Source organism: Narcine bancroftii, chromosome 4 (assembly GCF_036971445.1).
Source record: "Narcine bancroftii isolate sNarBan1 chromosome 4, sNarBan1.hap1, whole genome shotgun sequence".
NCBI lineage: Eukaryota > Metazoa > Chordata > Chondrichthyes > Torpediniformes > Narcinidae > Narcine > Narcine bancroftii.
The window spans coordinates 290094776-290112573 of record NC_091472.1 but is presented as its reverse complement, the minus strand read 5'-3'; the positions used below and the strand labels follow the sequence as shown (position 1 = coordinate 290112573).

General features: G+C 38.2%; 1 pseudogene; it reads right to left on the bottom strand.

Annotated features, from left to right (window-relative positions):
- Positions 1-3288: 3288 nt before the first annotated feature.
- LOC138762472 (T-complex protein 1 subunit zeta-like) lies at positions 3289-17421 on the bottom strand (annotated as a pseudogene).
- Between the last annotated feature and the right edge of the window lie 377 nt (positions 17422-17798).

The window sequence follows — 17798 nt, the reverse complement described above, 5'->3', positions numbered from 1 at the left end:
TTCTCTCTCTCTCTCTCTCTCTCTCTTAGTCTCTCTTTCTCACTCACACACAGTCTCTCCCACATACACATACACAGTCTTTCTCTCTCACACACACACACAGTCTCTCTCTCTCTCTCTCTCTCTCACACACAGTCTCACTCACACACACACACACACACACACACACACACACACACACACACACACACACACACACACACACACACACACACACACATACAAAATCAGTACAGTGTGACAGTGTTGGTGTTTTTGTTTTGTGTATCACACTATCATTTGAAGAAGAAATTGTTTGATATGTTACTTTTTAACAAAAAATTCTCCTTTCCATTTACATAAGAAATGAATTGAAAGCAAAAAAATATATATGGTCAAGATACCTTGATGAAGGGTTCAGGCCTGAAACATTGGTTATGTATCAAGCTAAGGAGAGGAATCTCTCAGGCTAAACATACAGGCAAACAAAAGATTGAGGAGTATTTCAGCTCCTCAGACTCCCGGCGTATATGGCATGGCATACTGATCATTACAGACTATAAACCACCTAGTACTGTGCCCCCTTCCAGCTGTGCCTCCCTCTCTGAGGAGCTTAATTATTTCTACACTCATTTTGATCAAGAGAACAAGCCGGTCACCTTCAAAGTGAATTTTCCACCTGATGAACTGTCCCTCTCACTTTCCATCTCTGATGTTTGGGCCACCCTGAGTAGGGTGAGTGTATGGAAGGCAGCTGGTCTGAATGGTATATTTGGCCATGTGATTAGATCTGTGCAGAACAGTTGGCCAGGGTCTTAAATGACATTTTCAATCTGTCCCTGGCCCAGGCAGTTGTCCCCGTAAGCTTCAAGATTGCCATCATCACGCCAGTGCCGAAGCGTCCCACCACCACGAGTCTGAATGACATCCATCCAGTTGCAAAGTGCTTGGAGAGACTGGTTCTATCACTTTTGAAATTCTTTTGCCCACCACACTGGACTCTCATCAATTTGACTATCGTATCAACAGGTTGACAGAGAATGCCATTTCCACAGCACTTCACTCTGCCTTGACCTACTTGAACAGTTCCAACTCTTGTGCCAGAATGCTGTTCATTGACTTTAGTTCAGCATTCAATACTGTGCTTCCCTCCAAACTGATCGCCAAACTTTGCCAGCTTGGTATCAGTTTACCCGTCTGCAATTGGACCTTGGACTTTCTGACTAACAGACCCCAGTCTGTTAAGTTAGACAATCTCTTCTCTTCCATCCTCACCTTGAGCACCGGCGTGCACCTGGGCTGTGTGCTGTCCCCTCTACTGTATTCCATTTTCACTTACGACTGCATTCCCCTATGTGGTTCTAATTCCATAATCAAGTTTGCAGGTGACACCATGGTGGTTGGCCTGATCACAGGGGATGATGAGACGGCCTATAGGGACGAGTTCCAGCACCTGGCTGCATGGTGTGCTGACCACAACTTGGCACTTAACACTTAGAAGACCAAGGAGATCATTGTGGACCTCAGGAATGCTGGAAGCCACACTTGTGCCCCTATTTACATCAATGGAGTTATGATGGAGTGTGTATCAAGCTTTAAATTCCTTGCTGTTCACATTTCTGATGATCTCACCTGGTCCATGAACTCCTCCATCCTAATCAAAAGGTGCAATCGCACCTTTATTTCCTGTGAAGCATGAAGAAAGTAGACCTTTGTCCCAGGATATTGATGGATTTTTACCGCTGTACCATCGACAGCCTACTTACCTCTGGCTTCTCAGTGCGGTATGGCAATGGTCTCATATCAGACTTTCAAGCACTTCTAGCAGGTGGTGAAAACTGCCCAGTGGATTATCAGTATCCAATTGCCCACCCTTGAGAGCATCTATCAGGAACACTGCCTGGGCAGGGCGAAGAGCATCATCAAGGCTGCATCTCACCCGAACAATGGACTCGAATCTAATCTAATTTATCTTTGGTACATAAAGAACGCTTCATGACTTGCTGAGTTTCTCCAGCATTTTTATGTAAACGACTTTCTTGTTTAAAAACAAAATTATATTGTATGTTGGTCATACGATCATCCACACATCACTGTCATGAGAGAAAAAAAGTTCCATTCATTTCTGGAAAATGATGGGGAAGACTGCAGCAAGTAACGAGGGAAAATACAGATGGTGAAGCCAACTAATAATTTACTCCCTGACCTGTCTTTCCCTCATTCCATCCCTGCCAGACTTGATGCTGCTTTCTCTTCCTTCGGCCACTGCTGATAACAAATGATAGGAGCACAGTGCAGGTGTTCCTGTTACTGCTGGTTCCTGATGGCAATTTGGGAACAACGAGTATTGGGAGAAACATAGTGACAGTCTTCTGAAATGTCACTATGGAGGAAGATTGTAGCCTTATTCTCCTTGGTATAATGGCAGAATTACTCTTGTTTGTAGGGGATGGAGGAGCAGATTGAAATAGGCAGTGAAAGTTCCATTTTACAAGACAATTAACCCAAGAATGAAGAATCCCTGCATGTTGAAACAAATTGCTGTAGCATTGATTTATTAATGCAATCGATCATACTTTAAAAAAAAATTCATAAGCATATTCCAACATCTGAATTTTTGTTTGTTTCATTCATTTATATGTCTTTGTTACCCATTTCTTTTTCAAAGAAACCCAAAACCTCACAAGAATCAGTGAAGTCTAACCTCCTAAGCAGGATATTACAATGTGATTGATCGAAGATGCGATCACATTCCAGTAAGTTTTGACCAAAGCCAAACCATGATTACACATCAACGCATTCTAATCTGTACGTGTTTGTTTCTGTGTTGTTCTGTATATCTTTACATCAATTGGATGTACCACTTAACGAATCCATAGAAAAGATTTATGACAAGTTTATTTTTAGCCTAATCCATCTACATCCGTTTATAAGTTTATACTTAAATTATGTCTTATCACCAGTTTCTTCACAATGGCCAACACATTTTATTAATGCCCTCATTAAATATACCGCTAATTCATATTTAATCTCATTAAAAGGTTCCTGTGTAGCCAACTTACTAAATAATCAAGCTCAAGATATGTTGATATTCATTATTGCAGCGACTTGATGGACTTTTTTTCACAATTTGGCATTCTTTTGAGTGAAACATTTATGTATATCTTAAAGGGAAATATTAGAAAAAAACCAAATCCAACTTCTTCCGGCCCTTGAGTATGATTTAATTTTATGATATACCTTCTTTAGTATTTCCTCATGTTGACTTCATTACCACTCTCCTAATTTTATGAGAAACTATTTTATCATCTATTTACGTCCAACCTCAAGTAACTGGAAACAAAAAAAAATGTTTTTCTGTTAACAACTTTTCAGTATTTATTTGCTTTCCACAAGGGGGCATTATTAGCACTAGAAGGCCAAACAATGCTTTGTTAAATTCCGTTTTCATATTTCAGCCAGTGAAACATAAAATATTCTAAAATAAATTTAATTGGGCATCCATGTCTCTTTTTGCATCATAAGCTAAAGGCAGCACCATTGTAAATTCAGTTTAAATTGCAGGGTTAAATAATACGTATATTGTTGAAATTCTTAAATAATATGTCCTCCTTCAACGCTTCATTTTCCAATGTAATCAATAGGGTTTAGAAGGGCAATCTAGCAATGTCTTGCTTTTCTTGGGAAAAATACTATTACATTAGCTCAGCTTGTATTTTATGTGTGCCTGGGTCACTCACTGAATCTCCAAATTGGTTGCTGGGAAATTTGCTGAGTGATATGTACTGTGCAAGTTGAGAACTCTTTCTTTTAGTGACACTGTTACTGTGAAACTAATAATTACCTTGAAGATTGGAATGATCCTCCTTGATTACATTGGGGATCGTCACACAGCAATGCAAATTTCTAAATTAAGAAAATTATGAGCCCAGTTCACAGGCTGACTTGTATGAATTCTTAGTTTTATTTAAAACATTCGCTTGTAAACTCTCATGCCATTTTCTCTTATGGTTTGATAACTTCCGGTATGTTTGAAAGTTGATATTTACCCACTTAAATTTCATTAAAACTTGGAGTAAAACAAAAGGACCATGTTTGGCAAGAACTCTATGTATCAGTGATCTTAAATTCATAAAATGGAAATTATATGTTATGAATAATAAGTATTTCAGATTATTTCCCCCAGGATGTTTGAAATCATTTTTGACAGGCAAAAAAAAAATAATATGAAATGTTAAAAAATTCGAAAAGGACAGTTACTGATTTCTAATGTTTATTTTGAATCATCGTCAAAATTACAAATATCTTTGTAGATCTTCCTGATGCATGAAAGTCAGATATTATATATTATATATGTGCATGCAAGTCAGATATTATATATGTGCATGGAGTTACTGAAATTCTACCATTTTGAGTTTTAGATGGAGACTAAATCAATATACTAAATGCCATTTGCTGCTTTTTTTTCAGCTCTTTTGCTCACATTTTATCCTTTTCCTTCTGTTTGTTTCACTGAAATGTTGACTCTATTTCATTGTTTACCCATATTATTGTTTACCTGCCCATCTTTAGCCAACCTTCTTCATTTAATTGAAGCCTCATTTGAGCCTTACATTGCTGTTCATGAAGTGTTCTGCGGACAGGAGTAATTGACACATCCACACCTGCCTCCTGAAGAGTGTTTCTGATCTGTCAGACAGGCATTTGGGGATTTTTCTTCATTATGATGAGAATTCTTCTATCATCAACAGTGGAGATCTTTCTTGGCCTACCAGTCCCTTTGTGATTACTGAGCTTACTGGTAAGCTTTTTCATCTGATAATGTTCCAAACAGTTGATTTCGGAAATCGAAAGATTTGGGTGATGTCTTTTGTTGTTTTATTCTAGTTTATCACCCTCATTATGGCTTCTTTGACTTTCATTGGCATGGATCTGGTCCTCATGTAGAAAAATGGTAACTGCAGACTCCAAAGGTGATCAAAAGCTTAGAAACAAGTCTAGCTCTCTTAAACCTGCACCAATAAAGCAACTAAACAATCATGAGTACTCACAAACACCTATGAAGCCAAATATCCCAAACATAATGGTGCCCTGAAATGGGGGAACTATGTATAAAAAGTGCTGTAATTTCTACATGGTCAAATCAAAATGTATACAATTAAACTTTAGTAAAATCTGGAACGTGCACTTTAATCACGTGAATAATTTGATTATAAATTTAAAACTGTGGAGAACAGGGGCAAATAAAGTAAATTAAAAATGTCTTTGTCCCACACATTATGGAGGCCACTGTATGTTCCCTTTCCATGTTCTCGGTCAGACAGAATATGCAGTGAGCAAAACAAAGTGTTGCACTGGGAATGGCTAGCATAAACCTAAGAGGCTAAGTACATTCAACACCTTGGCTCAGCAGCTCACAGAATATCCCTGAGCTCACTGGCGAATCCAGGGACGGAGCAAGGCATCTGCCCTCCAGCTTGTTCCCGAATCCTGTGTGGCTGTACATTAGAGCAGGTCCAGAATGCGCTGCCGCAGCTTACCGATGGCTTCCAATGGCTCCTTCAGCCAGAAGTCAGAGCATTCTGGCCTCTTGATGCTCTGTTACCCTTCCTCAGAGAACATTCAATACCTCTAGTGCAACCACATTTTCCACATAATTGAAGTGGGAAAATATTTTCTTTGTGAAGCTGCTATTTTTGGTTCACTCAATGATAATTAATTTATCTAAACTCTATTTTGGAAATTAGTTGTAGCCAACATTTCCAACAAAGAAACATCAATTTTGATTATTTTATTTCTTTGCAAAATGTGTTTGTAATTTAACACATTTAATTCCTATTCTTGTACTAAAGCTAAAGGTGCTGCAAATGCCATAGGATTATATAAATCTCCTTCACCAAAGCTTTTAACATTTAAATTTTAACAAGGATTTGCTTTAATTGCCATCTTATCCACATTAGTTGCAGTGATTTGTCTTGCAGAGATTTTAGTGATGAAGTAAATAACACCTCAGCAGAGTGGAAGAACTGGTCATCAAGTGAGCTACACTTGAGACTTCTTGCTCTGAGAACTTCTGTTAGACTCACAATGAGGCCACACTTGGAGTGGAAGAGGGGAAAGATTTTAATTTCCTACTTATTTCAAAGTTTCCTGAGTTCCTTCTTAGCACCTCCTAAAGACTTATGCAATGTTATTTTGTGTGGAACAGGCTGCAATGGCAGTACCCAAGCTTAATGTCCAGGCAAATGCTTCCCATTGACTTACAGATGTTTTAATCAATACACTAGTTGTTTTTATACTCATGAGCTTTTGCTGTTAATACCGGTAAGGACAACTTTTCACCAAGGCACATTCACACTAGCTCTTCAAACTGACCCTTTAATTTGATTTTAATCAAAGAGCCTAATGAATAATTAATTTGGAAAATTGTAATCTTACATGATGCAAAAGGATAATTGTATTATTATAGTTCAGAGTAAATTTTGATCCTGGATAAATTTGATGCTGTGCCTAGCCCACACAGGAAGATGTCCTGGGACAAAGAATATAGGAAGATAGAGAACAAGGTGATATTTTAAAGGCTATGTTATGCTTGTTCTTTCAAGAAGAACGACTTTATGTGGGTTTATCAATTAACCAACTTTATTTTCATTGTGTTGCCTCCAAATGACTTCCAAATTTCTTGCACTGACAATAACTGACAGTACTTGTTACAAATATTTTGTGTCAGTCTTCACAGTGGAAGACATGTCCAGCGTGCCCAAGTGCGGAGTTAAGGATGCGAATGTTGGGGAGGGCCTTGATAAAATAGTGGTTACAAAGGAAGTAGTGATGGAGAAACTAATGGGACTAAAGCCAGACAAATCACCTGGTCCTGATGATATGCATCCAAGGGTTCTGAAGGAAATGGCAGAAGTTAGAGTTGATGCATTGGTGGTCACAGACCAAAATTCCTTGGATTCTGGGCAGGTCCCGGCAGACTGGAAGACAGCAAATGTCACACCACTTTTTAAGAAGGGATGTAGGCAGAAGACTGGAAATTATCAGCCAATTAGCTTGACGTCTGTAGTTGGAAAAATGCTTGAAGCCGTCATTAAAGATGAAATAGTGAAACTTTTGGAATGTAAGGGTTCAATCAGGCAGATGCAGCATGGTTTTAGAAAGGGAAGATCTTGTTTGACAAACTTGTTAGGATTCTTTGAGAATATAATGGGTGCGGTGGATAGAGGGAAACAGGTTGATGCTGTATATTTGGATTTCCAGAAAGCGTTTGATCAGATGCCGCACAAGAGACTTCTCAGTAAGTTACAGGAAAGTGGAGTCTGGGGAAGTATATTGGCATGGATCGAAAATTGGTTGTCTGACAGGAGGCAGAGAGTCAGGATAAATGGGAGTTTTTCAGGTTGGCAGAGAGTGGTAAGTGGGGTGCCGCAGGGGTCGGTGCTAGGCCCACAACTGTTCATCATTTACGTTGATGACTTGGAGGAGGGGACAAAATGTGGTGTAGCCAAGTTTGCGGATGACACCAAATTGAGTGGAAGAGCAAATTGTAATGAGGATGTGGAGAGTCTGCAGAGGGATATAGTTAAGCTGGATGAGTGGGCAAAGGTCTGGCAGATGGAATACAATGTTAGTAAGTGTGAGGTTATCCACTTTGGCAAGAAAAATAAAATTAAAGGGTGAAAAACTACAGCATGCTGTTGTGCAGAGGGACTTGTGCATGAATCGCAAAAAGTTAGGTTGCAGGTGCAGCAGGTTATTAAGAAGGCAAAAGGAATGTTGGCCTTCATCTCTAGAGGAATTGAATTCAGGAGTAGGGAGATAATGTTGCAACTGTATAAAGTACTGGTGAGACTGCACCTGGAGTACTGTGTCCAGTTCTGGTCTCCATATTTGAGGAAAGATATACTGGCTTTGGAGACGGTCCAGAGGAGGTTTACTAGGTTGATCCCTGGGATGAAGGGGTTAACTCATGATGAAAGATTAAATCGTCTAGGATTGTATTCGCTCGAGTTCAGAAGAATGAGAGGAGATCTTATAGAAACATATAGGATTATGAAGGGTATGGATAGGATAGATGTAGGAAGGTTTTTTGAGCTGGCCGGGGAAACTAAAACGAGAGGACATAGTCTCAAGATTCAGGGGAGTAGATTTAGGACAGAGATGAGGAAAAATAGTTTTTCCCAGAGAGTAGTGAATGTTTGGAATTCTCTATCCAGGAAAGTGGTTGAGGCTGCTTCATTAAACATATTTAAAATTTGTTTAGATAAATTTTTACATGATAGAGGAATTAGGGGATACGGGGAAAAGGCAGGTAGGTGGAGTTAGGTCATAAATTTGATAAGCCATGATCGTATTGAATGGCAGAGCAGGCTCGATGGGCCATTTTTGGCCTACTCCTGTTCCTACTTCCTATGTTCCTATGATTCCCCTCATATACACCACTTCCGGGTTCTGTCCAACTGCCTGCATTGCATGCTGGGAAAGGTAGTTCTTATTTACATGCATAATAACTCATCCTTCCTCTTTACAAATTAAACAAAAACACAATGTCTACATAACAACCATATTTACAGAGTATGTACAAGTACAGTAGATTAGACAACTATTGCCCATCTGCATTGGTTTTGCAACAGTCACAAAATATGTCTTCATTTAACAGGCAAGGCCTTTCTTAAAGTGGTACTGCTTTTCTTTTTGATGATCAACTGGAATGAACTTCACACCAGCAAAATGTTAGCTAGTCACACAAACACTGAACAATATAAATGTTGCAGCAGAACTTGTCTTTTTTTTTAAAATCTGGTTCTTATGCCTGAGGTCAGTGTTCTTGCACAGAAGACGCAGAAGGTGTTTTGTGTTCTGTTCACCTGATAGTTCAAATCTACTCCAGCAAGTTGACTATTTTTAGAATATTCTGGCTAAATTTTTATGAGTGTGTCTCTTGAGGGTCACATCCTAAGTTTTGTGAAAGTACCTTGGGAATAATCAACAGAGCATCAGGGGGTTTGGCAAGATGGCATAGAGGGCAGGCGTGCGGTCCAAATCCTCCCCAGCCAGTTTTTTTAAACACCCATTTTTAAACTTTAATCTAAGTATATAAATGTTTTATTTCTGTTTATAAGTACCTTAGTTGCCTATAATGGCGGCTAAAATTAAAAAACCTAAGAATCAACTACAGAAAAAACTATTTTTTAAACCTGCTGAAGAACTGAGGCCTACCTGTCCAGTTGGAACCACGGAGTTGCTGTCAGGAGCTTCCAAGCCATAGAGAACTCCAGCTAGGCTAAGTATTACGCTGGCACCGGTCTTATGCCTGCAAAATGGCACCGGCTTCTTGAGAAATCGACCGACGTTGACCCGCACGTTCGCGATGTCAAGCGTGCGGGTGATCCGACTGAACAAAGAGCCCTTGGGCCCAAGCTGCCATTAGGGGAGTTGGGGATGCGCAGGAAGGCACTGGAGACCACCCCTGCGCAGCCCCTGGCCCTGCCGGGCATGCGCGGTGCTTCCAGGGACCGCAATTTATTGGAGCATGTGTGGTCTGCAGGGGGACCCGAGGGCGGCGCCCCGATGTGGTCGGGGTGCCATCGCCGGGTGTCCAGACCCGCAGCCACATGGGAAAAGCCCTGACAACACTGGAACAAGAAGATTTACCTTTCACGACCAATTCACAGGAACAATTGGAGGAGGAGGTTGTAGAAGGTGGGTCTCAAGATGTGGCACTAGAATCTGGACTGAACTCTATTTTAACTGTGCTGGAAGGGATTGCTTACCAGATGGATACTGTGTCTCATCAAATAACTCAAATGCAATCTGCAATGTTTAATGTCTCTGAAGATATATCTACACATAAGAGAGGTTAATAAATGCTGTACTTCAGTAAATGTAGTACAAGAAAATTTTAAAAAGCTTGAGACAGCTTTCTCTCAATACAAAGAGCAAGTTGTATGTAATAAAAATAAAATAGAGAAAGTGGTAGATTCGTTCGTGGATTGGGGAATTCAGAAGAGAGATTTATTGAAAAAAATTGATTCATTGGAAAATCAAATTCAGAGAAATAATGTAAAAATTGTAGGTCTTCCGGAAGATATTGAAGGTGCAGATCCAATAAAAAATTTTAAGAACTGGATCCCTGAGACGTTGGGTAAAGAGTTCTTTACGGGTGGTTTGGTATTGGAAAGGGCACATAGAGCGTTAAGGAGGAAACCGTTACTGGAACAAGCATCACGAGCAGTTTTAATTCGGTGCCTGAATGATCAGGATAGAGAAATGATTCTACGGTTGGCGGTACAGAAGGCAAGACAAAGTCAAGCCACAATGATGATTCAGAACAATAGAGTTTTCTTCTATGCTGATTTGAGTCAAGAAATTATTAGACGTCAACGGGAGTTCAAATCGGCTAAAGATGTGTTGTGGTGGAAAGGATATAAATTTGCTTTTCGATACCCTGTTGTGTTGAAGGTTTTTTATGGCAATTATCAGTCTCAATTTTTTGAGAATGATCATGATGCAATGGTTTTCGTAAATTCATTACGTGGTCAGGAAAGAGTCTCGTTGTCGTCACCTAAAAGAATGGCCAATGGAAATGGAAATGGACAGAATGGAAAGAATGGGAAGAATGAGAATGATGGGAAGAAGGAGGTTTTGACACACAGTCTTACTGATGTTGAAGATTCAAACCAATCTTTGGGACTGGAGTCGCAGGGCTGAATATTTCTATGATGTTGAATTATATTATTATATATTGTATTTCTGGCCGGGGGGAGGTGGATGGCACTGATATCTTTGATAATCATCTGCCACTGGTGGGGTTTACCACACCCAGTGTTTTGGGGGAATTACTACCTTTGAGTGGTTCTTTTATTTTTCTTTTTTTTGGGGGAATTAATTGTATTCCTTTCTATATAAACTTTTTCTGTCATATTAGGGGAGGGAGAGTGGATTTTGTTTATTAGTAGGAGAGCGACTTTTTGTATTAAAATGTTTATTAAAAAGTCTAGTTTGAAATTTGCAACTTTTAATGTTCAGGGATTAAATAATCCAATTAAGCGAAAGCGAGTTTTAGCTTATATTAAGAAAATGAAAATTGATATTGCTTTTTTACAAGAAACACATTTGACTGAAAAAGAACATTTGAAATTGAAAAGAGATTGGATTGGTCATGTTTTTTTTTCTTCATTTAATTCTAAGACAAAAGATGTAGCGATTTTAGTTCATAAGAATTTATCTTTTGAGTTATAGAATGTAGAGAGGAATGCTGGGAGGGTTTTAAAATTGGACTGTAAAATCTTTAATGAACTTAATATCTATGCACTTAATGTAGATGATGAATGTTTTATTTTTGTTACTAAGTCAAACTAATATTCTATTTGGGGGGAGGGATTTCAATTGTGTTTTGGATCCTTTGATGGATCAATCTCCAAAATGTATTAGAAAATCAAAGATGCCGATACAAATTGGGGCTTTAGTAAAAGATTTAAATTTGGTAGATATTTGGAGAAGGATTAATCCTACAGAGAAAGATTTCTCTTTTCATTCTTCCTGACATGATTCCTTTTCTAGAATAGATTTTGTTTTAATATCGGCACATTTACAAGGAAAGGTATTGAAGGCAGAATATAAGAGTAGTGTTATATCAGATCATTCTTTATTATTTTTTTCTCTTATGAAAGTTCAGCGGTAGTACGTTCATCCTATAGTTGGAGGTTTAATACAATGTTGTTGAAAAAACCTGAGTTTGTTGCTTTTGTTGAGGGACAGATTGATTTTTTTCTTAATTAAAAGTCATTTTGTATTATGGGATGCGTTAAAAGCTTATTTAAGAGGACAAATAATTATACCACTAAAGTTAAGAAAGAGTATATGGCTGAAAGTCTTAAATTAGAAAAGCAGATCGATGAACTGGAGAAAGAATTTCAGAAAAGAGTGACAGAAGATCAGAAAATAGTTTTGACTAAATTGAAACAGCGGTATAATACATTACAGACTTATCAATTTGAATGTTTACTTAATCGATCTAAGTGACGATGTTATGAATGGGGTGAGAAGGCACACAAAGTACTTGCATGGCAGTAAAAGAAGGAACAGACCTCAAGGGTTATTAATGCTGTTAAAAATAATTCAATAGTTACCTATAAACCTCAGGAAATCAATGACCAGTTTTATTCATTTTATAAAAAATTATATACTTCTGAGGGCAGATGGGATAATGGATCTATTGATTCTTCTTTTTATCTACATTAATGTTATCAGTATTAGAAGAAGATGATATTATAGATTTGGAAGCTCCATTTACAGACCGAGAAATTAAAACTGCTATTTTGGAAATGCCTAATGGTCACCAGGTGATGACGGGTTTTCGGTGGAATTTTATAAAGTTTTTTATGAAGACTTCTCTTCAGTGTTCGAGGAGGTATTACAACAAGTGACTGAACATTATGAGTTACCAGAATCTTGTTCTAGTGCTTTAATTACTGTAATTCCAAAGAAAGATAGAGATCCGTTAAAGGTGTCCTCATATAGACCTATTTCTTTATTGAATGTGAACTATAAAATAATAGCTAAAGTGTTAACAAATTGGCTTGCTAAATATTTACCTAAATGGATACATGTAGATCAAACAGGTTTTATTAAAAATTGGCATACTTCAGATAACATTCTTTCATTAATTAGTTTGATCAATGCATACTGGCAGCAACCTAACCATCCAATGGTGGTTGCACTTGATGCGGAAAAAGCTTTTGATAGGGTCGAATGGGATTTTTTATTTAAGGTTTTGGAAAAGTTTAAATTTGGCCCCTTTTTTATTGGTTGGGTTAAAGCTTTATATACAAACCCGATTGCTAGGGTGATGACAAATGGACAAGTTTAATCGTCATTTAAACTGATACGATCTAGCCGACAGGGTTGTCCATTGTCACCAGCCCTGTTTGCATTGGTCATTGAACCGTTAGCTCAATTAATACAGCAAAATGAACAGAAACAAGGGATGAGAGTTTTGGACGAAGAGTATAAGATTAATTTATTTGCAGATGATGTTTTGATATATTTAACAAATCCAGAAAAATCTTTGCTGCACTTACAGGAATGTTTATTACAGTATGGATCATTATCTGGATATAAAGTTAATTGGGATAAAAGTGACTTTTTTCCAGTTGGTGAAGGAGATTATTCAGTTTATAAAAATGTTATTAATTTGAAATGGTCGGATAAAATTAAATATTTAGGAATAATTGTGAATACTGAGTATCAATCTTTATATAAATTAAATTATGTTCCATTATTGAAAAAGATTAAAGCAGATTTAATTAAATGGAAGGACCTTAATTGGTCAGGTTAATTGTATTAAAATGAATATTTTTCCATGTATTCAATATTTGTTTCAATCAATACCATGTTCTCTTACAAGGAACTTTTTTTAGGACTTAAATAAAGTCACGAGGGAATTTTTATGGAAAGGTAAATTACCAAGGGTAGCATTAAATAAACTTACTTGGAAGAATGCATTAGGTGGACTGCAATTATCTCATTTTCAGAACTATTATGAAGCAACCCAACTTAAATTTATTAGTGGTTTGATGGATTTGGATCGGCCTCCAAGTTGGGCTTAAGTTGAGATGGCATGTACCTCTGAAACTGCAATATATCAATTTATATTTCAGTGGAATATAAATTTATTACAGGAGTATAATGTGCCAATATTAAAACATCTATTGATGTTATGGACAAAAAAGAATAAGATTATAGGATCAAAAGGTAAATTATCTATTTTAACGCCATTATATAATAATCAGCTTATTCCTTTTTCATTATTTAATAGTCATTTAAAGAATTGGAATTTTAAGGGTATAAAAACATTGCTGGATTGTTTTGTAGAAGGTCGGTTTCTTTCTTTTACTCAATTGAAAGAGCATTTTGATATTGCTGACAATTCTTTATTTGTTTATTATCAACTTTGATCGTTGGTAAAAAAATGTTTATGGTAGAGTGATGATTTTACCTGTATTGTCAGAATTTGAGTCTTTGATACCTAAAAAGGGCTATATTTCTGTTATGTAAGAGCCAGCTCTTCAGCGCTTGACGTCCTGTTTTGCGGAAACTGCCAAAATGTTTGGCCTGGAAGTCAGCCTGAAGAAAACTGAGGTCCTCCATCAGCCAGCTCCCCACCATGACTACCAGCCCCCCCACATCTCCATCGGGCACACAAAACTCAAAACGGTCAACCAGTTTACCTATCTCGGCTGCACCATTTCATCAGATGCAAGGATCGACAATGAGATAGACAACAGACTCGCCAAGGCAAATAGCGCCTTTGGAAGACTACACAAAAGAGTCTGGAAAAACAACCAACTGAAAAACCTCACAAAGATAAGCGTATACAGAGCCGTTGTCATACCCACACTCCTGTTCGGCTCCGAATCATGGGTCCTCTACCGGCATCACCTACGGCTCCTAGAACGCTTCCACCAGCGTTGTCTCCGCTCCATCCTCAACATTCATTGGAGCGCTTTCATCCCTAACGTCAAAGTACGCGAGATGGCAGAGGTCGACAGCATCGAGTCCACGCTGCTGAAGATCCAGCTGCGCTGGGTGGGTCACGTCTCCAGAATGGAGGACCATCGCCTTCCCAAGATCGTGTTATATGGCGAGCTCTCCACTGGCCACCGTGACAGAGGTGCACCAAAGAAAAGGTACAAGGACTGCCTAAAGAAATCTCTTGGTGCCTGCCACATTGACCACCGCCAGTGGGCTGATATCGCCTCAAACCGTGCATCTTGGCGCTTCACAGTTTGGCGGGCAGCAACCTCCTTTGAAGAAGACCGCAGAGCCCACCTCACTGACAAAAGGCAAAGGAGGAAAAACCCAACACCCAACCCCAACCAACCAATTTTCCCCTGCAACCGCTGCAACCGTGTCTGCCTGTCCCGCATCGGACTTGTCAGCCACAAACGAGCCTGCAGCTGACGTGGACATTTACCCCCTCCATAAATCTTTGTCCGCGAAGCCAAGCCAAAGAAGAAGTATTACAAGATAATATGGATAAACCGGAATGGGAGAAATCTAAGCTCAATTGGGAAAATGACTTAACTTTTGTTTTTCCTGAAGAATATTGGATGGATATCTGTCATGATAATGTTACTAGATTGACGAATGTACGATATGGAATAGTTAATTATAATTTTTTGCATCAGTTATATTTAACTCCTGAGAAATTGAAAAAATATGGATTTAGTAATTCAGAATCTTGTTTTAGATGTGGTACATGTGTTGGAACTTTCTTACATGCTGTTTGGTCCTGTAGATATGTACAACCATTTTGGGAAGAAATTAAGCTAAATTTGGAAAAATTGTACAAGTTTAAGTTACCATTAGATCAATCCATTTTTTTATTGGGTTATTTGATTCCTTTAAAGGCATTGGGTTGGATAAATTTCAAATTGCATTTGTATATTTAGCATTGTCCGTAGCTCAAAAATGTATAGCAAGTACATGGAAAGATAATAAAGATAATATAATGTGATGGTAACAATTAAATGAAAGTTTGTATTGTTATGGAAAAAGTTACATATGTTTTGCATGATAATTATTCTTTTTTTGTGAAAAAGTGGTCACTATATTTGGAATATATGCATTTAGATGTACTTTGATTTATTTTATTTTTTAGTTTTTCTTTATATATTTCTTTGGCTCTCTTTAAGAGAGCTGGCTGAAGGGGTGGGAATTTAATATAATTTTTAAAAATGTTTTCTTTTATATATGTAAAAAAAAATCCTGTTATTATCTGTAGTTTGTATGATTACTAATAATTTTTCAAATAAATAAAGTTAAAAAAATTCAACAGAGCATCTGCAAATGTTTGCACTCCTTAATGTACTCTGCCCTTTACATTGGCCTTGTGTTTGATCAAAGCATCTGCCACACATCCCCATCCGCAATTGCATTCTTCACTGCACGCAGACCATCAGCGCTGCATGTTTGATTGGAGTTAAAGTGTGTTTATTTGGACCTTTGAGAAGCAGCATCACTGACCATTGCTCAACAAAGGTGAACTTTTCTTCACCCAAGGTATGTTCATGTACATGTCCAGCATGGCCCAAGCATTCTGGGGTGAAGTCCTCCACAAGTAAACTTTGCTCTGCTTAAGACCACAGTGCCTTCTTTTGCAAATGCATCTAATAGCAAATAATCAAAACTCTTTTGGTTAATTGCTACAAATCCTTTTTTTTTAATCTCTACAAACTTTTCTTTTCAATGCTATGATTTTATTAACTCTGTCTTCATGAACTTTCACTCCACTTCCACAATATTTTTTTTGTCAGCACTTTTATCGAAGAATCCAGAATTTACTTCCGTCTTTTCCTACTCCAGTGAAATACAGCAGGTAAAAATGTAAGCATCTTCCACCATGTCCAGGTGCCGAGCACCATCATCCATTACTATTCCCTTCACAAGATGTCTCATTCTGTTTTTATTTTGTGTTTCATCTCCATAATTTCAACCATGAAGAGATCCATTGAGTCATTTGGTTTCTTCACTGTCAGAACAGCATCGACCACAGCTTCTGCCAAGACAGCTGCTAATTTGTTGTGGACCTTCATGCATTATGATGTCCTGGTAACAGTGACAGAAGTCTTTCTACCCATTTCTTTGGATATTTTTACCTGCTCCAGCAATTCCAGGGCCTTTTTCTGATGCTCTTATAAATGTCGAGCCATCTCATCCTTCAAATAACTAATTTCATTCTCAAGCTGGGAAATGGTGTCCTGGGCATTAGTGGCCTCTTTATCATAGCAGTCTTCCATATCTTACACCTGTTACTTAAGGGATTGATTGATTCCCTTCAGTGCATCAATTTCATAGGTTAGTGTCTGGATTTTCCTGTGGTACTCATTATTTTCTTGTTTTGCCAAACAAAGAGCATCATTGTTACAAGAAACAGAATCAATTATATTGGCCAGCTCCTCACTTAATCTTGCAATCCTACAAAACTGGTAAACCGACTAGTTAACCAACTAAAGTTCTCAATAGTCCCTGCAGAATCTTCTATCTCACTTTCCATATCTGAAGATGGATCAAAGATAGGCCCAGAGGTCTGAACATCTGTGTCAGTTCGATTAAGTGACTCTCTAGAAGCAGTTTGTTGCAAGTGACTCCTTTGATGGTGACGGCAAAAGTGATTCTTTTGGATAAGTATGGAATAAAGATTCTATCGCAGTCTTCTGGCCTGCACCAGTCCATAGTGAATCTACAAAGAATTCCTCCATTTCCTCATCCATTGTGTATATCCTTCTCTTGGTTTCCCCTGCCTTACAGCACTTTGCAAAGTGATTCTTCTTCCCACATTTGTAGCGTGACTTTCCATAGGCAGGACACATCTTTGGAATATGTCTATCTCCACACCTGCTGCATTTCCTGTTTGAGGTTACCACTTTGCTTCATTGTTGCTCTGGGAAACTCCTATCTGCCTATCTGCCTTCATTGCATACACTGCTGTGCCAATCCTGTGGAGCTCCTTAGCTTGTGCTTGTGTGGTCTTTGCTGCCTAATCATATTCACAGCTTTTTCCAATGTCAAATCTTTTTCATGCAACAATCCTTCTCTAAGTCCATAATCTGGGATTCCGCAAACTATCCTGTCAGGGATGAGAGAGATGTGGAGGGTAATGAACCAGATGTGGGTCAGGGGGACTAGGTGGGACAAAATGTTCAGAAGGACTAAACTGGGCTGTTTCTGAGCTGTAATTGTTATATGGTTATATGGTTTAATGAGTGAATTTTTCAAAACTCCAAATTCACAGGACTTACTCAGAGTGTGAA